This window comes from Ceratotherium simum, chromosome 4 (assembly GCF_057802395.1).
Source record: "Ceratotherium simum simum isolate JZ-2026a chromosome 4, ASM5780239v1, whole genome shotgun sequence".
Classification (NCBI taxonomy): domain Eukaryota; kingdom Metazoa; phylum Chordata; class Mammalia; order Perissodactyla; family Rhinocerotidae; genus Ceratotherium; species Ceratotherium simum.
Window position 1 is genome coordinate 67,599,741 of NC_141903.1, and position 26,874 is coordinate 67,626,614.

Here is a 26,874-nt window from a genome sequence, read left to right on the forward strand (position 1 = left end):
AATATAGCCTGGTTGAGAAACATTATATGTACAAAGAGAAGCACAGGGGACACCCAAGACATGGATTAAAGTCCTGGTTCACAGTTAAGCTGTGTCTGCATTTTGGCATTTAGTTCTTTTCTCATCTGTAAAATGAGAAGGTACACATCGAATTTCTAATATTTCCTACAGAACTAAAATTCTGATTTTGTAACCTTTGAACATTAACATGGAACTTGTCAGAAAGGAATTTGGTGAACTCCTACTTATCAAAGGGCCTTCTCTTCTTGGGGTAGTTTTTCTTGAAATTCTCATTCTCTACGCTCGCGTACTACAAATTCATCATCCTATACTGTACATACTTCCCACCCCTCCAAAGCCAGGCAATAAAATAATCCCAATGTGAAATGACCAAATGCTTTCAACCCCTTCATTTTATACAGTCAAGTTGGAGGCCCAGAGAAGAGCCCAGGGTCTTCTGATGGCAAGTCCAGGAGGTTTCCACAACAGATCATTCTCTTCCATTCTGATCTTAGATCCATGTTATCCACAGATCACTGAGTACTAGAGACCGCCTGATTCAAATTCACACCAAGTATTCCCTCCAACCACACAATAGAAACCTGACCTGTACAGCATCAATATATATAACATATTACCATGGGAACCACGACAAGAACAAACTGAGAAAATGGTCATCGCCAAACCATCAGAAAACTAAACTTCATTCATTTGGTTGTTTATACAATCGTCCACGTAAAAACAAAGTGAATGAAAATGAGAATGACTCATTTCAGAGGTTTCTAATTTGGCAAAATTGAATCACCACAGGTCTAGAATTTCCTCTGGAACAAAATGCCACAGACCAGGCTTTGGAAGGAAACAATAACAATAATCTACTTGGGCAGTCCCACAACCCATTCTAGCCATTCATATGGGGTCTAGTTTTCATTTCACTCTAAATGCCAGAGAGACCAAATGCCCGTTTTGATTACTCTGATTCCTTAATATGATTTTTGGTAATATTACAATCTCCTTCCTGAAACCTTAATTTTCCCTCTTGTTTACTTGTGAGGCAAAAACTAATTGAGTGCTTCTTGTTTAAAACACTGAGCAGAATGCTCTAGAGCATTACAAAGTAGAAGACAAACTGTCTGCCTTTGACAATGTTACCACCTAAAAGAGGAGACAGAACAAATATAAACATATAAACACAAGTACAGGGCAAAATTAAGGAGACTGCAGAAGAACAATATGCAAGTATTAAAGGGGAAGACAAAACAAATATTAAAAAAAAACCATGTGGGGAGCTGAGAAGCTGAAAGACAATCCTCCCAAGTCTCCTTTTTAATTTTCTCCTTTGAACTTTTTCTATCTAGTGTGGGGTCCAAGAGGTACTTTTGAATACTTCATTACGTCCTCTCGTGTAATCATAACTAAGCATTTACATATTGAAATACATGTTATTTTATTATAAACTACTTGATTTGTACTGCCTTTTTATATTACAGCTGGGGATTATATATTTTTTTTTTCCTTTTTTTTTTTTAACCAGCTATCCAGTCTGCCCACGCCAAGACGGCACGATGCCATTCAAGTGTTAAGTCACAATTAACACAGTTCTGCCTGCAGAAGAAATGACTGCAGGTCTCTCAAGGGCAGATAGACATTTGGCAGATGACCTTCCATTGACAGCACCACAGAAGAAATAAACAGAACTATCCCACATTAATCTCTGATCTAGCAAAACAACTTTCTCTCTCTCTTTTATTCTCATCTATAAAAATGGAGAAAGATAACTTCAATGACTTCTATTTTGTAGGGGAAATGAAAGAGGGGCTAAACCAATATGCTCTCTATTTCTGAGAGAAAATAAAAGACCTCACATAGCAAACAGTGACATTTCCTGTTCCTCACATATTCAAATATAAATCACTTACCTCTTAGCTGAAAGGCTGTTTTCTGAAAGTACGTTTTACCCACAGATTCCTTCTGGGAAGAAAAATCCTCATTTGGGGTCATTTTTAAATTCTCTAGTAGAATCAGGTTTCTCAACCTGACTCAGACAATTAGGTCACTATATTCAAAAACCCTCACTTACAACTTGATTTTTCTCCATTTAAAGTTTTATTCATTCAACTAAAATTTATAGAATACCCACTATGTTCCAGGCACTGTTCTAAAAATTCCAGCCCAATGAAGCTTCAATTCTAGTGGGGACAGAAAATAAGGGGAAAAAATTTTAAGTAAATTATATAACATGTTAGACTATAACAAGCTCTGTGGGGAAGAAAAACAGAGCAGAGCAAAGGGATCAAGAATTAGAGGTGAAGGTTTGCAAATGTAGATAGAGTAGTCAAGGTCGGCCTTAATGAGAAAGTGACTTGAACAGTCTTCAATTCATAGAAAATCCCCTTTCTCTCTAGATTATGTCAATTTATATGTTGTTTCACTTTTTCCATTTTCATATTACTATTTTTATTGCTACATGGTAATTTTGAAAAAGCTCTATTTCAACTAAGATGAAGTTCCAAGCAAAGAAAACTGCCCTACAATATAAACATTTCTCCTCTCTCCCCGGCAAAAACTTCTCTGCATACCCACAAAAACACGTTATAAAATATGAGGGAGAAAGAGAGAAGAAGCACCATTCACAAATTATCAAAAAACAAAAAAAAACCCTAAATATGTGAGAATAACCCTAATAAGAAAAATAACCTTAATAAGAAAAGTGAGATACAAACAATGAAAAACAACAAAATCTTGCTGATAGCAACAACTGCAGTTATGCAACACTGGAACATACATATTGTTACCCAGTTTGAGAAGACTAAATACTGTAAAGAGTTACTTCTCCCAAAATTAATTGCTAAATTTAATCTAATTCCATTAAAAATCTCAAGGTAGAGAACAATGCTAATGTCATTGAACAGTGGTTTTTAAACATGGACACATATCAGAATCCGTCAGGGAGTTTTCTCAGAATACACATGCCTGTGGCCCACCTTAGACTTACTAAATGATAATCTGCAAAGATTACATATATTTTGCCAAAGTTTCCCAGATAATTCTGATGCACAACACTGGTTAAGAATCAATGATCAGGAATAATAAATGAGAGGAAAGCTAATCAGAAAAAAAAAGAATGATTAGGAAGTATGACTTACCACTCATCACAACCTATTTACAACCTATTACAATCTACAAGCTACAACAATGAGATCAATGTGGTACTTGAAGAAAAACAGATATACACATCAATGGAGAAGAATAAACAACTTCTTATAAAAGAAAAATCACAAATCAATGGAGAAGGAATAGACCATTCTCTAAATTGTTTTAAGAAAAGTGGGGAGGGGATCAAATTTCAATTATACCTCATACTACACAGACCTACACACACACACACACACACACACACACACCTCACACAACCAGGTGAATTAAAAAATTAAAGGGGAGAGAGGGGGAACACAGAAACAGACATCAAAAATGATTGAAAAAGAAAAAATAAGAGAATTTAGGTCATTTTTACCAAACCACTTGAAAAGAAGAAAAAGAGACAACAGACATGGACTCACAAATTAGATTAGAATGCAAATAGTGAGTCAACAGATAAGAGATTACAAAACAGTAAGCACAGTGTGATTCTATTCTATAATTATCAACACATATATTTGTAAGGATACACACTCAAATGTTTACAGTAAGTGACTCTGGTTGATTTTTCTTCCTTTTAGTTTATGTTTAGTATCTTGATGTCATGCAATGAATTTGCATCACATTTTAATTTTTAAAAAATGGTATCTATTTTTCAAAGCTACTCAGTTAATTTGTTCACTGATTTTTTTTTCATGTAATGGCAATTTTGGCACATAATAAGATAGATTTAAAACTTTTATGTGTTTTTAAGTGTTTTGTTCATCTTAAAAAGTGTTTTTCCCCTAATTATTGCTGTGTTATTTCGTATTAATGTTCAGCCTGCTGAAAATTCCTGCTCTGGCAGATCAAATTTTTTTTTAAAAGCTGGAATAACTAAAGCAATAAGTTGTGACAAATGAGTATTTAAAAAGGGGATATAGGGGCCAGCCCGGTGGTGCAAGCTGTTAAGTGTGCGCACCCCGCTGCGGCGGCCCGGGTCTGCCGGTTGGGATCCCGGATGCGCACTGATGCACTGCTTGGCAAGCCATGCTGTGGCAGCGTCCCATATAAAGTGGAGGAAGATGGGCATGGATGTTAGCCCAGGGCCAGCAAATAAAGAGGAGGACTGGCAGATGTTAGCACAGGGCTGATCTTCCCACAAAAAAATAAATAAATAAATAAATAAAATAAAAAGGGGATATATTAGAGCAAACCAAATTTCACCAATAGGGGATGATCGGATTTGGCACTCTGCCTGGTACACAGAGGGGACTCAGTAAATAACTGTTCAATAAATGGGCCAGAATAGGGTTGTTGACCAGCTAAGGATCCTACCATAAGAGATCCGCAAGAACAACCTGAATGTCCAACGACAGAATTCTTGCTGCATTTTTTTTCCTACAAAATGTATGCATGCTCTTTAAGATAAATCCAAAAGCTACAAAACATAAAGGACATCCACAATCCCATCAGATCAGAGGCACTTGATTTTAAAACATTTCTATTTGACCCAGAATTAGCAAGATATAAAAAAAAGGAAAAAAAGTTTTTAAAAAGTTCTAAGTGGACATTATGCTAAGTGAAATAAGCCAGTTACAAAAAGTCAAAGACTGCATGATTCCATTTATGAGGTATATACAGTAGTCAAATTCACAGAAACATAAAGTAGAATGGTCGTTACCAGGGCAACGGGGGAGGAGGAAGCAGGAAGTTGTGTCTAATGGGTATAGAGTTTCAGTTTTGCAAGATGAAAAAGTTCTGGAGATCTGTTGCACAACAATGTGAATATACTTAACACTACTGAACTTTATATTCAGAAATGGTTAAGATGATAAATTTTGTGATGTGTTTTTTTACCAAATTTAAAAGATAGATAAAAAGTCTTAAAGTAACACAAAATGCTTCATATTACACCAAATTACCAATACTGAAGATCAGAGCATAGTGTCATCTTGACAGCCTGGTTTTAAAAAAATTTTTTCAGGCCAAATTCCATTCAATTAAATTATCTAGAGTCTGATAAAAGTGGCATTTTAAATCGGTGGGGAAGAAATAACTATTCAATGAATGATGCTGAACTAATCTGTAAAATCTATGTAAAAAATATACATTTAGATACAGCATGACATACATAAAATTTAATTCCAGAATTAAATAGTTAAGATGTTAAATTATAAAATGTGAAATTATAAAGCAACTAAAATAAAAATATAGGTAAATATTACCTGACCTTAGATTGAGAATATTTTTATAAAAGTAAAGATAATGGAGAAGATAAATGTATTGACTTTATCTTCAATAATTGAAATAACTGAAATAATTATCTTCAATAACTGAAATACATAAAAATGAAAGATCATATCTTTCCCACCCACCACTACAAAACCAGAAGGCAAACAGAAGAAAAATGGTTTGCAAAATAGATGACAATAGGTTGATAACCTTAATATATAAATATTGTGTTAATATATAAAAAACAAGTAATAGATATAATGTAGAAGTCACAAAAGAACAAATAAAAAATTTTAAATGGCCCATAAGCACATAGCAAGAAATAACAAGAAATAGCAAGAATTAAAGCTACAGACTACTCCATGTTATACGTTCTATGTCCAGTCTCTTCTTTGATCTCCCGTAACTGTTTGAGGTACAAAGAAAAATTTTCCTCTATTTTCCCCAGGAGAAAACTGAGTCACAACAGGTCACATTCCAAGGGCAGGCAGTGCCACTTCAGAGCTGCTGTCTTAATCACACCACACTGCCCCCATAAACAAAAAGAAAACAGAGGTAACTTTTTACTCTATCAAATGTCATCTAGGGCAGGCCTCCACAAACCAGGCCCTCAAAAATGGCCTGCATTCTGTTTTTGTACGGCCTGCAAGCTACGACTGAATGGCTTTTATATTTTTAAATTGTTGGAAAAAAATTAAAACAAGCATTAATATTCTGTGACGTGAAAATCATATGATGTTTATATTTCGATGTCAATAAGTAAAGCTGTATTATTGCCTACAGCTGCTTTCATGCTGTAACGCCAGAGTTCAGTAGTTAAGAGATTGTACGTGGCCCGCGAAGCCTCAAATATTTACCCCATTGGCCCTTTATAGAAAATGTTTTCTGACTCCTGATATGGAACATGGTAAACATCCTCTCTGCTACACTGTCACTGTAAATGGCAGTCAAATACGATACAAAGCAAGAACTTTTTATCTTCATGACTGTTGACCCAGTAATTCTGGTTTATCACAAAGAAATGTAAAATTCATAGAAATTTTTACGTACAACATATCGTTGCAGTAGTGAACCCAGGAAGTCGGACTCCAGGCCCTAAGCGCAGGGCCAGGACTAGGCCGAGGGCCACACTTAAAGATTGACTCCGAAGAGATCCAAACAGCTTTTCAGGTTTACCAAGTAACATCCATTAAAACTGGTATTCCTGAAGTCCTATTACTCTGAACTATCAAACAAAACCTTTAAATTATTACTATGAAGTTATAATATACTTACTTAAAAAGACTTTTTTTTTTTAGGTTGAACCACAGGAAACTACAGATATTCTAGGTTTACAATACAATTAATGTCATGAAATCAAAAGGTGGACACAGATTAAACAAAATCCATCCTGAGTATGGACGAACCCAAAGTTGACAGTTGACTTGCAGCAAAACAACACATCTGTCAGGCCGGCCCGGTGGCACAGCGGTTAGGTGCAACGTCTGCTGCAGCGGCCCGGGGTTCACAGGCTTGGATCCCGGGTGTGCACTGATGCACCGCTTGGCAAGCCACGCTGTGGCAGTGTCCCATATAAAGTAGAGGAAGATGGGCACGGATGTCAGCCCAGGGCCAATCTTCCTAGGCAAAAAGAGGAGGATTGGTATCGGATGTTAACTCAGGGCTGATCTTCCTCTCACACACACACAAAAAATTTTTTTTTAAATATAACATCTGTCACATAAATTAATGTCATTACTTGAATTTTATTGGTTTTATAGTTTTGTTGGCATTTAATTTGTAAATCTGTTTTATTTTATAACCGTATGAGTGCCATAAACTAAGACATTTACTCCACATCGGAATATATTTACGCAACATTATGACAAACATAATTAAGTCAAACTGGAAGCAAGCAAGGATGTTTTCCTTTGAAAGGGGCCTATATATTTCACAAGTTTGAGAATGCTGTGTGTATCTCGTGAATTGCATAAGCATCCTAACACACAATTCTCAGAAAAAAACAAATTGCAATACCCTTCTGCTCCATCTCACAAGCTTGGTGTTGATGGACAGAGTACAACCACCACGATGAGGAGGAGGGCAAAAGAAAGACCATTTCCACACGCCTTCACATTCAAACAAAGCCCTTCACCCTTTGTGAACCTCAATTTTCTCTTCTGTGAAATAGTCATAATGGCTTACATTGCATCGTTATAGAAAGCATTACAAGTACTCTATGTAAGATATACAACATACAATAATAACACCTAATATTTACTAAGAAGTTAACCATGTGCCAAGCATTTTATATGCATATAACATTTTATATGCATATATTTTATATGCATCACCTGAAAGAATAATTACAACTCCCACACTATATGAAATAGGTACCAGCATATCCCTGTTTAAAAGATGATAAAGCTGAGGCACTCAGAGGTTCAGGGATTTGTCCAAGGTCACATAACTAGTAAGAGGCAGATCCAAGACTTGACCCAAATGTCTAATGCCAGAAACCTGATTTTCTTCTCCTCTATACAAAACTACCTCAATAAATGGGAGCAATTATGATACTGATGTCCATAGTTTACTAGAATGAGAACACATAAACATTTCTTTTAAATCCAGCCACAGACCTCCTAACGCACCACAGCCTTTGAAGGGGCAGAGGAGCCACTCAGGTCGTAAACCTTTCCAGACTGCTATTTTCCAGTTGGCATTAGGCTTCTCTTTAAAAAATCTGGGGTATACAGTCTAACTTTATTTTTGGAAGGCTTCAAAATTCTAGCTGACAGCAGTGTAAACATCAATTTCCTCTTCTTCTCAGGATGCTAAAAGGTCCCTCCCCCAGTCTTTCCTCCCTTTGTGTTCCTGTAGTTGAAAACTCGAGACTAAACCACCAGGCATGAGTACACGGTGCTTATGGGAAGGAGCCAGAAACATCATCACCACCAAGTTTGCTGTACAAATGAAAAACTGCTTGGTTAACATTACAAAGTTGGTGAGCTTAAACCCCAGAAGGGTTACGCATTAAAAAATAAAATTACAGTCATCTCTCTGTATCCACGGGGGATTGGTTCTAGGACACCCCGGATACCAATAACCACGGATGCTCAAGTCCCTTACATAAAATGACACAGTATTTGCATATAACCTACGCACATCATCCTGTATACTTTAAATCATCTCGAGGTTACTTATACTACCTAATACAAGTAAATGCTACGTAAATAGTTGTTATACTGTATTATTTAGGAGATAATGACAAGAAAAAAAGTTTGTACATGTTCAGGGCAGACGCAACCATTGTAGGCCCTTCAATCCGCGATTAAACCTGCAAATATGGAGGGGACTGTACTTTCTTCCCATCTTCTATGTTCCCCCTGCTTAGAATGCAGTACTAATGACAAAGATTTTCACTTTCATTCACGCCTGGCAAATGAGTTTATTTTCATTTTTAAAAGGCATCCTAGGGCCGGCCCCGTGGCTTAGCGGTTAAGTGCGTGTGCTCCGCTGCTGGCGGCCGGGGTTCGGATCCCGGGCGCGCACCGACACACCGCTTCTCCGGCCATACTGAGGCCACGTCCCACATACAGCAACTAGAAGGATGTGCAACTATGACATACAACTATCTACTGGGGCTTTGGGGAAAAAAAGGAGGAGGATTGGCAATAGATGTTAGCTCAGAGCTGGTCTTCCTCAGCAAAAAGAGGAGGATTAGCATGGATGTTAGCTCAGGGCTGATCTTCCTCACAAAAAAAAAAAAAAAGGCATCCTAAATGATTATTATAAGAGAATTATAATTTTTAGAAATGGAAAAAAGTTATTAGGTAATATAGTTCCCAACCACCCTCAAACCTTACACTCCTGAAACTGAGTACAGACTATACGGTAAAACAAAAATTTTAAATTGCCAGAGGGCCTAACTCTTTTGGAGCGAATCTAAAATGGCCACCAGGAGTTTATAACTCCCAGAAAGCTTAACCAAAACCCTGTGGCTTTTTTTTCCCTGCACAGCTGCAACCTTCAAATGGTTCCACTGTACAAAATACTTTATTATATGAACATGCTAAAAAATCAAGTTTAAAAACAAATATAAACCCCTGTGAGAACCAATGCAAGTGTTACTGCCTTTGAAAAAACAAACGAGAGAGATACTAAAGACACTAAAGCCATTTTTAGTTTAGACATTTTAGTGTCTAAATGGCTTTAGAGGGCCGGCTCTGTGGCTTAGCGGTTAGGTGCGCGCGCTCCACTACTGGCAGCCTGGGTTCGGATCCCGGGCGCACACCGACGCACGACTTCTCCAGCCATGCTGAGGCCGCATCCCACATACAGCAACTAGAAGGATGTGCAACTATGACATACAACTATCTACTGGGGCTTTGGGGAGGAAAAAAAGGAGGAGGATTGACAATAGATGTTAGCTCAGAGCCAGTCTTCCTCACAAAAAAATAAAAAATAAATAAATGGCTTTAGACACTAAAGCCATTTTTCAGAGTCTATAGAGAGTGTTTGGGAAAATGATGAACTATTATTAAAATATGGTTAGGTACGAATCTGAATGGACAATATTGACAGTAATAATAGTAGCCATAATAGTGATGGGGAGGAGTGCTTGCTATGGGCCAGACTCCACTCTAAGCACATTACACCATCATCCCATTTATTCTCAAGTGATACAGGCCCCCACGCCAGAATCCGTGGAGTCAAATCCTGGCCCCCCACTTAATACCTATATGACCTTGAGCACATTACTTTAACCTCTGTGTATCTCATTTTCCTTATTTGTAAATGGAGGTAACGGTAGCTACCTCAGAGGGTTGCTATGAGAATTAAATGTGTTAAAAATATGGAACATGCATAGAACAATGTCTGGTGCATAATAAATACCATAAAGTCCAGTTGTTATTAATCACTATTATTATTTGATTTCAGAGATGAGGAAACAGGAAACAGAGGGGGTAAATCACTTCTCTAAAGTCACACAGCTGCTAAAAGTTAGACCTGGGGTTTGAACGCAAGGCTGTCTGACTCTCAAGTCCATACCCTTAACCACCTCAAAAAAGCCCTTGTAGTTTTCAAGTATATATATTTTTCATATTTATATCTCAGAAAAAATGCAGGGAATTCATCAAATAAGACAACTGGTATAATGAGGTTATGACTGCCCGGGAACCTAATGGCTGAGCATTCCCTGGGTCAAATACCTCTACTGGATTACACAAAACACCAGATGCTCCCAGGTGTCGCCTGAAGCTCATGTTTTAGGGAGAAAGAATCTACATATAAATATTTTAACTTGGAACAACAGTGGAAGATTGCAAAAACAAAAACAGCAAAAAGAACATCTAAAATAGCTAGAAACAATGTCTTTCCTGACTCTGAGAACAAACACACTTCTTTAAAATGCCCCGTCCTGGGGCCGGCCCAGGGTGTTAAGTTCAGCCCACTCCACTGTGGCAGCCCGGGGTTCTCAGGTTGGGATCCCGGGCACAGACCTACACCACTCATTAGCCACGCTGTGGTGGTGACCCACACACAAAATAGAGGAAGATGGCACAGATGTTAGCTCAGGGCTAATCTTCCTCAAGCCAAAAAAAAAGAGGAAGATTGGCAAGAGATGTTAGCTCAGGGCGAATCTTCCTCACCAAAAAAATTGGAAAAAAAAAAAAAAGTCCTGCCTAATAGTCCCTCTCACCTGCTTACCACACCACTCCTCAGCCCATGAAATTTTCTATCCAACACATTCTCTCTTCAACACATTTTTTGGTTGATGTTATCACTTCAGTAACTGTTTTGACCTTCCGGTATTAATGTTCAGGAGGGAAAATATGTGTCAAAAACTTTACTGAAGAGCAAGGAAGAATCAAAATTTGCAAATGATGAAGATTAAGGTGGCAATAAATTTAATCTCCTGTCCATTATTTTATCCTTTTCATATAATTTTTTCACTCTTTTATAGTTTCAGAAAGAAGGTATTCTGTTAGATTAGGAAGATTAAGATCAAAACATTTCTTCTCCAGGTAATATCTACTTGATAGGATATCAAGGGGAAATTTGTTTCTACAAAAACAATGAAATCTGAAATTCACTGTGTCTTGTTCTATAAAAATTTTTTTACAAAAAACCATAAGCAGAAATAAACAACCTATGGTTGCTTTTCTTTTAGTGAAAATCTTGATGCGGCAATAATAATGAAGCAAATTAATGAAAGTTCAACAATTAAAAACCTTCTCTATCACAGGGCTATTTGGAATGTGGGAGCTGTACTAAGAAAGCTCTTCTAGGGGCCAGCACGGTGGCACAAGCGGTTAAGTGTGCGCGCTCTGCTGCGGCGGCCCGGGGTTTGCTGGTTTGGATCCCGGGCGTGCACTGATGCACCACTTGTCAAGCCATGCTGTGGCGGCGTCCCATATAAAGTTGAGGAAGATGGGCATGGATGTTAGTCCACAGCCAGTCTTCCTCAGCAAAAAGAGGAGGATTGGAAGATGTTAGCTCAGGGCCGACCTTCCTCACAAAAAAAAAAAAAAAAAAAAAAAGAAAGCTCTTCTAGTTGACAAAAAATAGCCACTCTTCTAAGTAAAGGTCAAGTATTCAATTTCTAGTCACTAAATCTGAATGACTTTATACAACAGGTTTCTCAGAAGTGACCTATGAGCCAGACTGCTAGAAAATAAAAAATGGTTAAATTTTTAAACTGGTCAGCCAGGTACACAGGAAAATACCACCACACCAGCTTCAGGTACCTTCTCAATGTCCCTAAAGCAACAGCTGCCCTAAATGCCAGGATCAGAAGCCAAATGAAGATTAATGCATGCTCACCAGACAAAATGGACCATCTTAATGCCAAATCCTATAAAACAAGAGGAGCACTTAGGTATTCTCCAACATCAACAAGTAAAAATGTATCAAACTTCCCTGCACTATCAAAAACGAACAAAACAGGGGCCAACCCTGTGGCATAGCAGTTAAGTGAGCCCGCTCCACTGCGGCGGCCTGGAGTTTGCAGGTTCGGATCCCAGACGTGCACCAACACACCACTTGTCAAGCCATGCTGTGGTGGCATCCCATATAAAGTAGAGGAAGATGGGCACAGATGTTAGCCCAGGGCCAGTCTTCCTCAGCAAAAAAAAAAGGAGGGTTGGCAGATGTTAGCTCAGGGCTGATCTTCCTCACCAAAAAAAAAAAAGAACAAAACAAAATAAAAACAAACAATAAAGAAACTGATGAAAACAATAATATAACATCAATGAGTTTTGGGGGTTTTTTGGTTTTTTGTTTTTTGCTGAGGAAGAGTCATCCTGAGCTAACACCTGCTGCCAATCTTCCTCTTTTTGCTTGAGGAAGATTCACTCAGAGCTAACATCTGTGCCAATCTTCCTCTATTTTGTATGTGAGTCACCACCACAGCATGGCCACTGATGAGTGATATAGGTCCACACCCAGAAACCAAACCTGGGCTGCTGAAGCGGAACATGCTGAATTTAACCACTAGGCCATGGAGCCAACCCCATCAATGAGTTTTTCAAGTCTAAAAGAAGAGTGAGTTTTATCAGTCAAGGCTGGGGCATCTAATAAGATAAAAAACAGACCTTTCTGGGTGTTTAGCAGAGACAGGTCAGTCTGTGTCATAGGACCACATGTGGCCTTCCAGAAAGTGAAAGGGAAGCATGCTGGGCCAAAAAACCAATTGAAGCAATTAAATTTTTCACACACAAAGAAGTCCACATAAAGATTATATGAATAAGCACATGGATTGCATATTTTTTCCATTCACATCAGTATAATAATTGAATGTACTATTAAAATTTGAAAGAAAAGTTATTGGGTTCTTTTGTTCCTTCTCTTGGCTGGCCCTCTCTGCTCTAATTTATACCAATTTGAAGTTAACAGGACTTGCAGAACTCTAAAATAAGCACATATGAAGGATCAGAATTTCACATGTAACTTTTACCAAGTATTTCATTTATTTTTCCCTATATCATACAGGAAACTAGCTCTTACACACCTAATTCATCTCCTCTATGAATCATTCTAGTAATACAGAACTACAGTCATGAGCCACATAACAACATTTTGGTCAACAATGGACTGCGTGTATGATGGTGGTCCCACAAGACTAGTACCATATAGCCTAGGTGTGTAGTAGGCTATACCATCTAGGTTTGTGTAAGTACACTCTATGATGTTCACACAATGAGAAAATCACCTAAGGACACATTTCTCAGAATCTATCCTCGTTAAGTGACACCTGATTGTAATTTTCCATGTTTGTGACTACCTTTTCTTATATGTGTATTGAATCATGCTGATATCGGTTGAATTGTATCCCCTAAAAAGATGTTCAAATCTTAACTTCCAGTACTTGTGGAATGTGACTTCATTTGGAAATAAGGTCTTTGCAGATGATCAAATTAAGATTAGGTCATTAGGGTGGGCTGCAATCCAATGACTGTGTCCTTAGGAAAAGGGGAAACTTGGACTGGAGACAGAGAAGAAAGGCGATGTGAAGACACAGGGGGAATTCTGTCTACAAGCCAAGAACGCCTGGGGCTACCAGAAGCTAAGAGAGAGGAATAGAACAGATTCTCCCTCAGGCTCTCAGAGGGTACCTACCCTGCCAAATACATTGATCTCAGAGCCTCCAGAACCAAGAGACAACAAATTTCTGTTGTTTAAGTCACTCAGTTTGTGGTATTTTGTTACAGCAGCCCTAGGAAACTAAACATGCCGTGGACTGAGCTGTCCCAAACTTGCATAACGTGTCTGGAAGCTCAAGAAGCCTCACGGAATTCCTGCAGGACACATGTGATTCCACGCTATGGGAAACTGGTGCAAAAAAGCCTGTAGTTTAGATGAGGATATGAAATACGCCCATCTAAAATATTAAAAATAATATCTTGCATTTGTTTAAAACAGATTTTCTGTTTTACTTCATTTATTCCTCACAACCACACTATGAATGAAACAGGGGAGACTTATTATCTTCATCTTACTGACAAGAAATCTGAAACTCAGCGAGTTGAATGTTTTGGCCAATGTCACATGCACACATGGCAGAGCTAGTAGTAGTGCCAAAGTTTTTCTAGGAAGAAAGAATATAATCATAAATATTTTAACTTGGAACAATGGTAGCACTTTAAAGGAGTGCTCTTCAAGTGACTGGAGGAAGAAAGAAAAAATAATACCACACAGATTAAGTAGGCTGAAGGGCTCAGTGATCCAGGTAAGATGGAATAAATCAGAAGACACTGGTAGAAAAGGTAACCCATAACTTGTGAACTGGGCCTTGAAGGAAGAGACGGAAATTAGACTAATAGAAAGGAAAAAGGCACCATGGTGAATACATGTAACACCAAGGAGAAAAACAATAAATTATGTGGAAGGCCTAAACAAATACTGGAGGAAGGCCTTCAACTGACTAATGGGAGAAATCCAGAGGGTTGTAATGGGAAATGGGGTTAAGATAAGGGAGAGGCCCTTTCATTGAGCTGATCAAAGGGTCATCTTGACATGACGGACATGCAGTTACCACTGTCAAGTTTTTAGCAAGGTGTGATGTGATGAAGGAAGCTGTTCCAGCAGCGGTGTTAAAAATGGTTTAGCCACAGAGCAACCTGGGATTATGGCTGGTGCAGTGTGTGGCTTTGAAAAACCAGTCATGACTGCAGAGAATATAATGACTCTGTCTAGATGCTTCAAGTTTCAGCTACTAGCAAGACATCCTTGACGCCTGTCTTTCTTCCCTCCCTCCCATATTTCTAGACAAGAAGACAATGGCTTTCTTGGTATTCTTTGAGGGTGTTCCAGCCTTGCTTCAGCCTCATGACTTTGCACTTGTTCCCTCTGCTTGGTAGAGGATTTTTGCATGGTTAGCTTGCCCACTTCATTTAGGTCTTTGTTCAAATGCCACCTCTTAAGAAAGGTTTTTCTTGACTATTCTATACAAGAAGACCCTCCCCTGTCATTCTCCGTTCCCTTATACTGCTTCACTTTTCTTTATAGGCCTTATTATTACCTGAAATTATATTTATTTTTTTACTTATTGGTTAGCCATCACTCCAATTAATACATAAACTCCATGAGTACAGGAATCTTGCATGTCTTATTCACTGCTGTATTCCCAGAGCCTGGCATAAAGCTTGGCATAAAGTAGGGACTCACTACATATTTGTTGAATGAATAAAAGATAATCTCATCTTATTCCCAAATACAATTGAAGTTATCCCCTAAAGCACTTTTTAATCCATTTTCACTGCAACTTCCCAGTATACACAACAGGCCTAGTATATCCTGTCATTTCTGCTTGGATTAATGCAGCAGCCACCCAACTTCTCCCCACTGCCACCCTAGGCCCCCCTCCAATTCATTCTCCTACAGATGATGTTATCAAAACCCAAATCTCATGGAGTCACCAGCCCCTACTTAAAACACTCTCCATGATGTGTAAGATAAACACTAAATTCTTATTGTGGCCAGGAAGACCCTACATGGACTGGCCCCAGCCCAGGTGTCCAGCCTCATTTCGCTCCACTCGCCCCTTGATTCTCTTCAGTTACTTGATTTCACTCTGCTCCTTTCTGTTGCAGGGCGTCTGCACAAACTTACCTCTGCTGTCTGTAACGCTCTTCTTCCCACCCTCTCTCAAATTCTCCTACTCACGCTTCAGACATCAATCAAGTGTCACTTCCTCTGTTACACAAGCCCATAAAACTGTATTGCTCTATTCAGAGCATTTACCTCTGTTTGCAATCATGTGATTATTAATTGCTGTGTTTTTTTCTAATTAATGATTGTCTACATCTTGGACTCTTCGCTCCATGATGGCAAAGACCATGAATTTTTCCTCACTATCAAATCTCTAGGGTCAAGAACAGTGCTTGGTACATGGCTGGCAGCAAATAAATATTTGCTGGATAAGTGAAAGAAGGCACCCTATTAGAAACCAAGGAGGTAGAACATCAATATCTAATATAAAGATATAAAAACTCTCTACCAATACTTAAGTAAAGCTGAGGACAAAGATATTAATGAAAATCTGTAATATGATGATCAGCTGCTATTAAAACAGAAGGAGAGAAGGGAAGCCCAGGACAATGCAAACTTTGAAACAGCACTGATTATAGACTGGAAAAGAATGGGACCAAGAAAGGCTGTTTCATTAAGGAACTAGACAAGAACCAGTTCAAACAATCTGCTAAAACGACGTAGTTATGACTAGGTAATGACAGGAACTAGGTGAAAGGTTACATTTACATATCCTATTAACAACTCCTTGACTCATCAGTCTCTCTGGAAACATTTATCTCTGCAAAAAAACCATTCAAACTTTCCTTCTCCTTGGCATTTTCCTTTATAAAAATTCTTCAAAAAGTCCTTACTCCCCTGGAAAATGTTTTAAAGACATTTCACTGTGGTCGATTAGGCATACAGTAATAGCCAAGTGAGGCAAGGGCCATGCAGGAAATGGCATATAAGAAAAAGAACCCACTTTGCTCCTGATTAAAGTCACTCATGTGCAACCTGAAGAAAGGTACACACTAAAAAGTCCTGGGCACCACAGGAAACCTCGTGTTAAACGACAAGGCCTAATTTGTAACGCTGATTGTTACTGTTTTAATCACCTAACACAGAGAATCCATATAACTCTAAATTCTCTGGGGGAAAGAAAGAGCTTATTAGTTTATGTTTATTTGTGTTTCCTTATTTCAGGCTTCTTTTAAAATAAGATGTGACACTGACGTGCATGGAAAGCAATCCGGTATCATTTCCCTTCATTTGAACCCATCAGTGACTCATACAATGAACAGCACGTCACCTGGGTTTGTTTCTGAGGAGGGCACACCAACAGTTTCAACGCACAGTCCAGTTCTACTGGAGCCAGTCTTCCCAAGATGATTTACCACACCCTTCCTGAGCAAGGACAGCACGAAGCTGGTGAAAATTCTGATCTTCAGAAACACAACAGACAGGGATTATTTCAATTTCATGCTGTTTATACGAAGAGAACAGAGGCACAAGGAAATGCAAGCCTGAAGCACGCATGGGAACAACTGTGGCAGACAAAACAGAAGGGGAAAAATGAAAGCACCCTCACTGAACAACTGCCATCACCAGGTTTAGGGGAGGAGGGGAGGGGAGAATGCGGGGGTGGGGAGGGGGATAACCAACTTTTTCCACCCCTACAGAAATAAGATTTTAAAATTCACAATTAAAAAAAAAAAAAGACACTTAGCAAAGCAGTGTTGAAACACTCCATGGAGTAAAACCTCACTAATTGAGAAATGTATGCAAGTGACTCAACGTTGGTACAAACCCTAATAGCACATGACCTTGGCTCTCCCAGAATTTACTGAAACTTGAGGAATATTTGTGAAAATAAGGGTTTGTGGATGCAATTAGTAGTGTTAACAAGAGTTACACAAGTTTTCTTGAAATGCTATAGAAGCCTCCAGATACATGCAAACAATTATCATGCTACTTCAAAATTAACACGTCTCTTTACAAAAGTTTTCCTCAAAACAGTTCTAAAAGGTAACATCCTCAGCAGGTTCTGGGTTATGTATGTAAGCACTTAAAAATAATAAATTCAATTTCTGAAATATTCTACAACTCAGATTTTTTAAAATTTCAATTAGTCTTCATATAAGTAAAATCTTACTGCACTACAAATAGGTACTATTTTAAAGTAAATTTCTTCTGGCATACGTAAATGAAATTCTTAATATCTGAAATTTTGTATAGGGCATTTTTAGCCCTGGAAATAGCAGGTGGTAGTATGATTCTTCCATAAGGCCGCCACCTTGACTTTTTAAAATTTCTACCACTTCCTATGTTTCGCTTCTGTTGTAAGGACATGACTAGCCGTCAACTCAGCGCAGGTAAAAAAGTGTCCTTCCTGGTTGCAGCTGCTGTTGGCTGGACCTACTGAATGACAGCAAGAATGACAGAATGTTGTGTTTTCCCTTCCAGGTATTGTGGTCCACGCCCTCCTCAAAACGAGCTTCTCCCATCTGATAGCGAGGCGGATCTGCTGCTTTTATTGTTTCTGGGCATTTCCCCCCGCCTCTGCTGTATCATTTGAAGTTGTGCTTTAAAGTACTACTTTTTTTTCTTTTTGAGTCCAGTTCCCCCTTTTCTCGAGGCTGTCCTCTTAAACTCCCTGATCAAGAGCCATCTGGAAAGCTTGTTCCTGTCCTCCATCCTTGATGTGAGTTCCGGCAGCACCGCTGGGTTGCAGCAGGCGCTGCCTGGGTGCTGGGGGCTGGCTGTGTTCCAGATCTTCGCTGCGAATGTGCCGCCCTTGTCCTTTCATGTCAAGCATGGCTAGTAGATGAGGCTGAAGACAGTGTTCAGAAGTTCGAGCTCCTTTGAGCACAGATCCTAATCTCACAGTCACACGTGATTTTGAGGAATGCCATATAGATGTAGAAGTTCTGTTGCCACATGGCCCCAGTCTGTCCAGTCTCCAAATTGACATCATAGATAATTTTCTACTTTTTTTTCCTCAACAGGCCTGAAGTGTACTGATCAAGTGTACTGATTATCCAAACTGAAATATTTCCTTTGTACAAAATAACTATGAACCTAACATAAAAACAAGCATCATTTTTATGCTGTCAAAATCAACAACTTCTACCACCTGTACTCATTCAACAACACAAAAAAATATGAAGCTTTAAACCAGCAACATCCAACAGAACTTTCTGCAAGAATGGAAATGTTCTATATCTTCTCTGCCCACTATAGTACACACTAGCCACATGTGGTCATGAAGCACTGGAAATGTGGCTAGTGAGATTAAGGAATTAACATTTTTTATTTTATTTAACTTTAGTTAATTTAAACTTAAATCTAAATAAACAATGTGTCCAGTGGCTTTTAAAGAAAGTAATGGATCTGAAATTTTGCCCTACTTGCAATCTAACAAATAAGCATTATTTGTTTCATGGATACTGGGAGAAGACATGAGATTCCTAGATCAGAGACAAGGGACTACATTACTCACAGAAACAGCAGTAGCAGGAGTATCAGCATAGTTGTGCCAGTTCCCTGAAGCCCAGTTCCCACAGTAAGATGCAAAGCAGGCAGGTGATACCTGTGCACTCAGTGATTTGCATTACAGAAGGAGAACTCTGAGCTTACAGTACCCAAACCTTCTGTACTAGACAGTAAGCCTACCTACTCTTCAGAAGCCTACCTTCCTCCAGAAAGAAAGACTACCTCTATCTTCCACAACTATCTGCTATACAAATGTCCTTGAAAAGATAGCCTGGAATGGAAGCACTCAGTGCCTCTGCTCACAGGACGTGCAGAAACCTGAGTGACTAATGGAAAATTATCTGCCAACAGAGCAGGTATCATATACATCTCTGAAATCCACCCATCTCTCTCCATCCTGCTTGAATACCCTGCTTCTAGCCATGCTTATTTCTTGCTGGGACTACTGCAATAGCTTCCTAACTGGTTTTCCTGCTTCCACTACAGCTTCTTCCCAGGCATTCTCCACAGAGTAGCCAGAATGTACCTGGTAAACACAAATCTAATCATGTCACTCTTGTTTCAATCTTTGTTGTCACCCACTGCTCTTAGGATTAAGCCAGCCCTCCCTAGCAAGTTCCAAAAGGCCATGAATGATGTGGCTCTGCCCCTCCCTGCAGGCACTTCCCTTGCCTCTTCTTCTAAGATGCATTCCTTTAGCCACACTAAACTTCTTTCATTTCCTTCCATGCAGAGGTCATAAAGTGGTGGCCCTGGGTTGAATTCCAACTACAAATGTGTTTGGTTTGGCCCACACAATAGTTTAAAAAGCATTTTGGGGGCCGGCCTGGTGGCGCAGCAGTTAAGTTCGTAGTCCACTTTGGCGGCCCAGGGTTCGCCGATTCAGATCCTGGGCGCACAACTACTCACCGCTCATCAAGCCATGCTGAGGCAACATCCCACACAGAAGAACCAGAAGGACCTAGAGCTAGGATATACAACTACGCACTGGGGCTTTGAGGAGAAAAAAGAAAAAGAGGAAGATTGGCAACAGATGTTAGCTCAGGGCCAAGCTTCTTCAAAAAAAAAATAAAAAATCAAAGTGCAAAAAAAAAAAACTAAACTGAGATTTTTTAAGAAAATAAATAAATATGGGCCGGCCCCGTGGCTTGGCGGTTAAGTGCGCGCGCTGTGCTGCCGGTGGCCCGGGTTCGGATCCCGGGTGTGCACCGACGCACCGCTCCTCTGGCCATGCTGAGGCCGCGTCCCACATACGGCAACTAGAAGGATGTGCAGCTATGACAGACAGCTATCTGCTGGGGCTTTGGGGGAAAAATAAATAAATAAAATCTTTAAAAAAAAAAAAAAAAGAAAAGAAATAAATAAAAAGCATTTGGGCCATTTCACAGTTAAGGAGATTTATAAAATATGAGTTTTAAGCTCTTCTTAAAAAACCAGGGCATCTGGCAACACTTGGCCTGCTTCCCAACATGACAACACTTGGCTGAAGCTGAGTATCTACTGTTCCCTTTAGACAAAGCCTGGCTTCTCCAGGTTGTCACACCTTTCCCTCCTGCTCTCATTTATTTATTCTTTTACATTATCTACCTGACTTCCATTCTAATGCATCATGCTCCATTCCCCTTGGTCTGGAACACTCTCCAATCCTCCAACTTCTTCAGCTGCAAACTATCACTCATTCTTCAGCTCTTGGCATATTCACAAGAAGTCTTCCCTGACCACCATCAACCCCAGTGAGTATGAGATGATGTACTGTATGACACCCACCCAGGTCCCCACCATCCCATCCGTCGGTCTTCTGTGGTTCTCTGCATTACCCCTATCATGACACGAAATCACATGAGATTGTAATTTTCTGTTCACAAATCTGCATCTCTCCCTAGACTTTAAAGATTTTATTTATTTTATTTTTTTCCCCTCAAAGCCCCAGTAGATAGTTGTATGTAATAGCTGCACATCCTTCTAGTTGCTGTATGTGGGACTCGGCCTCAGGATGGACGGAGAAGTGGTGCCTCGATGCGCACCCGGGATCCGAACCCGGGCCACCAGCATCGCAGCGCGCGCACTTAACCACCAAGCCACAGGGCCGGCCCTCTCCCTAGACTTTTAGGTCATAACAGAGTGACAATGACTGTCCTATATACCATTGTATGCTAGTACCTAGGAAAAGGCCCAACACATCGTAGAAGTTCAATAAACACTTGTTGAATAAATAAATGAAACAAAGTTAGCTAAGGAATGGCTACTACAAAATATCTGGGGAGGGGATGTGCATATATTTATGTTTCTATGTATTTTTTTTATTTGTACCTTTGACATATCATCTCCCCATCCCCAAGAAACTGAAAAAACTACTTGAATAGCAGGTGTGTACTAAAGAACAGGCAATGTGTTAAGCTCTTCACATCGATTAGCTCATTTAATCCTTACAACAGCAGTTGAACTAAGTACTTCCATTATTCCCATTTTGAAGATGAGAAAATGGAGGACTTGGGAATTGAAGTAACTTACCCAGGGTCACATGACTAGTAAATACTTGTGCAGGATTCAAATCCAGGTCCATGAGAACCCAAAGCCAAAATTTTTCACCATACATTAATATACAAATGTGAGATTTTTAATGTGCCTGGATGATAAGAGACCACACGGGGAAAGGAGAAACCAGAGAACTATTTATCAGGCAATCAGAATTATAGTTCTATTCCCGCCAGTAACTAGTTGGTCAACACTGGAAAAGATGGTCTTATTCTCTACATCATACAGTAAATTGTAAGAAATAAAGATGGTCAAAACTTCTCCCAGGAAACTTGAGAGCACATGATACCACCAACTTTATTCAGAGCACTTTTGTTAAGCTACTTGTATGTGGTTTTAACAATTAGCTTTTACTGGCTAAAGGAGTTAAAGGGGTAAAGAAAGTTTCTACTCAAGAAGCTTTCTGGCTTGATATTCATAACTATTATACCAAACCACACAGTCCCAGGGCAATGACAGGATCTTGACTCTCATTTCACAAACAGGAAAACAAAGGTATTGAGCAAAAAGGCGAAGAGTAAAGGTAACTTCACATCCCTCAGCTGCCCCTCAACCCGGCTTGCCTCACCTCAGTGCGTGAGTTAAATCAAAGCTCTCAAAGCCCAGTACTGGTGTGTAAAACCTAAGAAATTCTATGCACATCCAGCAGATGAATGAATTCTTCCCAGGAGCAGGAAAAGAATCACAGATGTCACTGAGTCAGACCAGATACAACCTAGTCTGGTCAATCTTTTCCAGGTGGAGTTCTTGCCCGTCCTCTGCACCAAGCCAAATTTTTAAAAAATGGTTAAAAAAAAAACCTCTCTTAAGTGCGCGCACTCTGCTGCTGGTGGCCGGGTTCAGATCCCGGGCCCGCACTGACACACCGCTTCTCTGGCCATGCTGAGGCCGTGTCCCACATACAGCAACTAGAAGGATGTGCAGCTATGACATACAACTATCTACTGGGGCTTTGGGGGAAAAATAAATAAATAAATAAAATTATTTAAAAAAAAAAAAAAAACTCTCATTAAGAATCTTATAACTTTTTAAGTTAATTTTCCGGAGTCAATCCAGGGCCCACCAGGCCTTTAAGTGTTCAAGTTTCAACTTATTAAAAATATTACATTCAATCTCTGGAATTTTTTTCTAGCCATTATAATGTAACTTCCTTTCTCAAGGAATTGAGAAAAAATTGTATATGGGCACCATAAGTTGATTTATTGACTGAAGTTAGAATTGAAATTTCTACAGCTTTTAACATTTGATTACCACATCATACATGTATGGGTGCTTTTCTGAGCTTTCATTCTAAAAATACAGAATTCATTTTATTTCCAAGTATCCCTCCCATTTGATACACTAGAAGCATTTGAAATATTATTTCATAAAACACTGGCTTAGCTAAACTTATTATTTGTTCCAATCTATTAAGTAGATTCACCAAATAATGATCTTAAAGGGCCTTTGATAATGTATTCTTGACATCATTCTACTTGCCATATGTAGCCATTAGAATATATATGATGTTCATATAAAAATATGAAATAAAAGAGAGAACAGTTTGAGGATTACCCGGGGAAAGGGGGGTGGGCGTGGGCACAAGGGGTGAAAGGAAGCATTTATACAGTGACTGACAAACAATAATGTACAACTAAAATTTCACAATGTTATAAACTATTATGATATCAATTTTAAAAAATGAAATAAAAAATTAGTTTCCAAGTTAGAGTCGAAGCCCCTTGAGGACAAGGAACTTTTCTATATCTTTCTATCTTTAGAAGCACAATGCACTGCACAATACAGGAACTCGGAAATGTGTATTAAATCAGGAATTCATGATAGGACTTAGCTATTTAATATCAAGTCTAAAGCTGACTTTCTTAGGCCATTTACTTGCTTTCTTCATATAGTAAATAGAATGGTGCTAACAATGCTTCTTGCACCTGTGATTCCAAACTGAAAATTTACAAATGATAGGGCACATGTCATTTGTTTGAGCTAAATGTCTGAACTTACTTTACTAAAATCAAGGTCTACTTCCTCAGACTGGCAAAGATCTGAAGCAAACACAGTTCTTATTTCCAAATAAGAAATAAGGGGCCAATAACAGTCTTCTGCTATTTGAATTTCTATGACCATAAAAAGATGTAAGGTCCAGCTTAGTACATAGGGTTCAATGAGGAAGAGACGATTTCAGCTCTGAACACTAATGACCAGATCCAGAAACACAAATCTTTTATCCCAACAAAGCTAGTGGTCAAACCACCTAGAGAGACATAATCACATCTCGGCCGAAGGACCTGAACTCAGACGATAAGAACACAGGACGCGCCATCAGGCAGCTTCACAAGACCAGAGACCGTGGCTCAAAATCAAGTAACACACCTAAGTCATCCCGCTGGATCGTCACAACCACCCTCAGCGGTGGGCAGAGCAGACGCACATTTTGCAGACGAGAACAGAGAGGGTCCCAGAGGCCACACAGATGGGAAGGTGACTGAAACCAGACATAAATCCCAATTTAACTCCAAGTGGTGGATACTTTCCATCCCGCCTCTGCGAGCCCCCTTCGCCGGCGTATTACACTCTGTCTGGCAGGAGCGGCAGGAAGGAGAGCAGAGCTGGGCAAGGGCGGGAGAGAAGAGGAGAGGGAATTTCCACCGCTTCCCGGCACTCGCCGGGTCTCAGGCACCCCAGGACGCTCCTCCGCTCCAGCCCCTCTCTCCCCGCGCCGCGGCCCCTATTTTCCCCCAAAACGAGTCTCCGGGGCGGGCCGGGGAACGGGGGAGGCTTTGCCACGCTTATGGAGAGTTCTCCAATCTGGGGGCAGAAAGGGCGAATGAGCAAATGTACCCACAGAGTGAGGGCGCAAGGAGAGGTGCGAAGGTGAGAAGGACAGGAGGGGAGGGTGACCCCTCGCGAACTGGCCAAGGCCGTGGGGGTGGTGAGGGGCGGTCAGAGGTTGGGGAGTGCGAGGAAGGCTCAGTCCCCCAGACCCTCCCCGGCCGCGGCGCTGGATCCCCCGCGACCCGAGCAGCCCGGGAAGAAATCAAAAACCGCCGCGGGTGCCGGGAAGCGCAAGGAGCCGAGGCAGCAGGACCCAGGTCCTGGCCCAGCATCTGCCCAACTTCCCGAGCCCCCTTCCCGCTCCCCACCTCACCCTCGCCCTGCCCGCCCCGCGGCGGCGGCGGGGGGGCGGCACCAACCTGCGCGGCCGCGGGCACGGTCCGGGACGGAAGCCGGAGCCTGCGGGCGCCGGGCGCGGCGGGCGGAGTTAGTTGGGCGGCTCCGGCTCCCGGGGCGGGGACAGGCTGAGCACGCGGCGGCCGCGGCGGCGGGGCTCCCTCCTCCGCGCGCGCGGCCCAGCCCGTCCGCCGCTCGCCCTCGACTCCCGGGGGCTCCCAGGCCCTCCCCCGGGGCGGCTCCCGGCCGCCCCCGAGCCCGCCCCGCGCTCGCCGCCTCCGCTCCGCCCCTGCTCCCTCGGGCGCGGGGGCCGCGGGCGTTGGGAACGAGGTCCCCGCAGGGTCACCTCCTGGTCGCGCGCAGCTTCCCGGGCTTTTCCTGCGGGGATCGCTTGTCCTGGGTGTTTGGACTCACGTGCGGAAAGGAGGTGGCCAAGAGCTGGAACTTTCGCCCGTGAGCCCTGGGGAAGGGGGTGAAGGCCGGACCTGCAAGTCTCCCTTTGCTCTGCCCGAGTCCCATGTCCCTAAAAGCAGGCCTGCGAGGTGGCCACGCCGGCTGCCCGGAGAGAGGCCCAGGAAAATGTCCGACTCTCCCTCCGCCCAGCGCGGGGCTGGGAGGACATTTCCCGGGAGAACCAAGACCCCTCCCCCCGCTCCTGCCTGGGGTTGGGGACTCCGGCAAAGAGAGTCTACAGAACTGGCAGACGGGGCACCGGGGTTGAACCTGTGGAAGAGGTGCAATTTCCATTCACAGATACACCCCCGCCCGATCCCTGGATTCAGGGCACCCCCTTTCCTAACCCGGCTTCCCACCTCTGTCTGCACATCCCTTTTTTCGAAAGCTTTTTAAGCCCGCAGAGCGCCCAGTGCGCACACTCTGACCACTTCGCCCGTAAACTGCAGGCAGGGAACCCAGGGGCCAATCCTCTCCCCACCTCACCCCAAAGCAGGAGAAAACAGGGAGCCAGGGATCTGGGGATTTCCAGCCGCAAGGTTTTATACCCAAGTAGCTTGATGCTGTGCGTTACTGGCCCCACACACAAACTGATACGAGTTAAATTCGAGGGCGGGTGTTTGCCACTGCCTTTACCCCCTAGCTTCTTGGGCGTGTTCGCCGCGCCTTTTCCCTCGTCAGCGCCAGCCGCTTTTCATCTCCCCAAGTCCCATCCTCCCTTCCCCCAACCTCTCCAATCCCAGCTCGGGGCACGGATCCCCAGCGCAGTGCCCTGGTCTTTCCAGGCACCTCCTCCCACTGGGGTCTTCAGGTCGGGGGAGGGGGGCGGGGAGCAGGCTGGGAAGACGGACACTGAAGATGAGGAAGGAGTATCCAGTGGACTGAGGGCAAGGAAGGGCGAACGGAATGAGTACGCGGGAGAGAAGCTGTAATGAACGAGGCAAAGCCCTCCAGCCATAGGGAAATTCCCAGAAAGAAAAGCCAATTCCCTGTAGGGAAACCACTGATGCTTGCAGTGGATAGATTGGTAAATTTGGACGCCTCCCAACAGAGTTCCGAGTGAGCAGTGGAGAGTCAAGGATAAACTTCAGGACCTAGAGCATGCCTTCACGCGCCCCATCTCCCAACCTAAATTCCCAAGAAGGCTGATGACCCCAAGCTCTTGGCCAGTAATGAGAAATTCATCCTGGAAAATGATCGTCATGACAACATGCAAGAAAACAGAGCTGGGTCAGTCAACAACTGGTCAGGCTGTTCTGCGTTAGGCATCCCCTAAATCCCTCCCTCCTGGTCTGGGTTATTAACTAAAGCAAGCACTTGGGACCCTCCCTTAAATAAACAAGTTTTGGTGAGAAGAGAAGGAAATGGGGAGGGACAGGAATC

At 41.5% G+C, this 26,874-nt stretch overlaps 1 protein-coding gene across 14 annotated transcripts in view; it reads right to left on the minus strand.

Moving 5' to 3' along the window:
• The window catches only part of PAM (peptidylglycine alpha-amidating monooxygenase), a 289,799-nt gene extending 264,214 nt beyond the window's left edge, over positions 1 to 25,585 (minus strand). For 7 of the 14 annotated variants that reach the window (XM_087429992.1, XM_087429990.1, XM_087429989.1 and 4 more), the window contains exon 1: positions 25,062 to 25,204. The gene's annotated coding sequence lies outside the window, so the exon portion shown is untranslated. Of the gene's footprint in view, positions 1 to 25,061; positions 25,216 to 25,452 lie in introns of those variants that run through there. The other 7 variants (XM_087429984.1, XM_087429983.1, XM_087429978.1 and 4 more) reach the window with 4 other exon arrangements.
• Between the last annotated feature and the right edge of the window lie 1,289 nt (positions 25,586 to 26,874).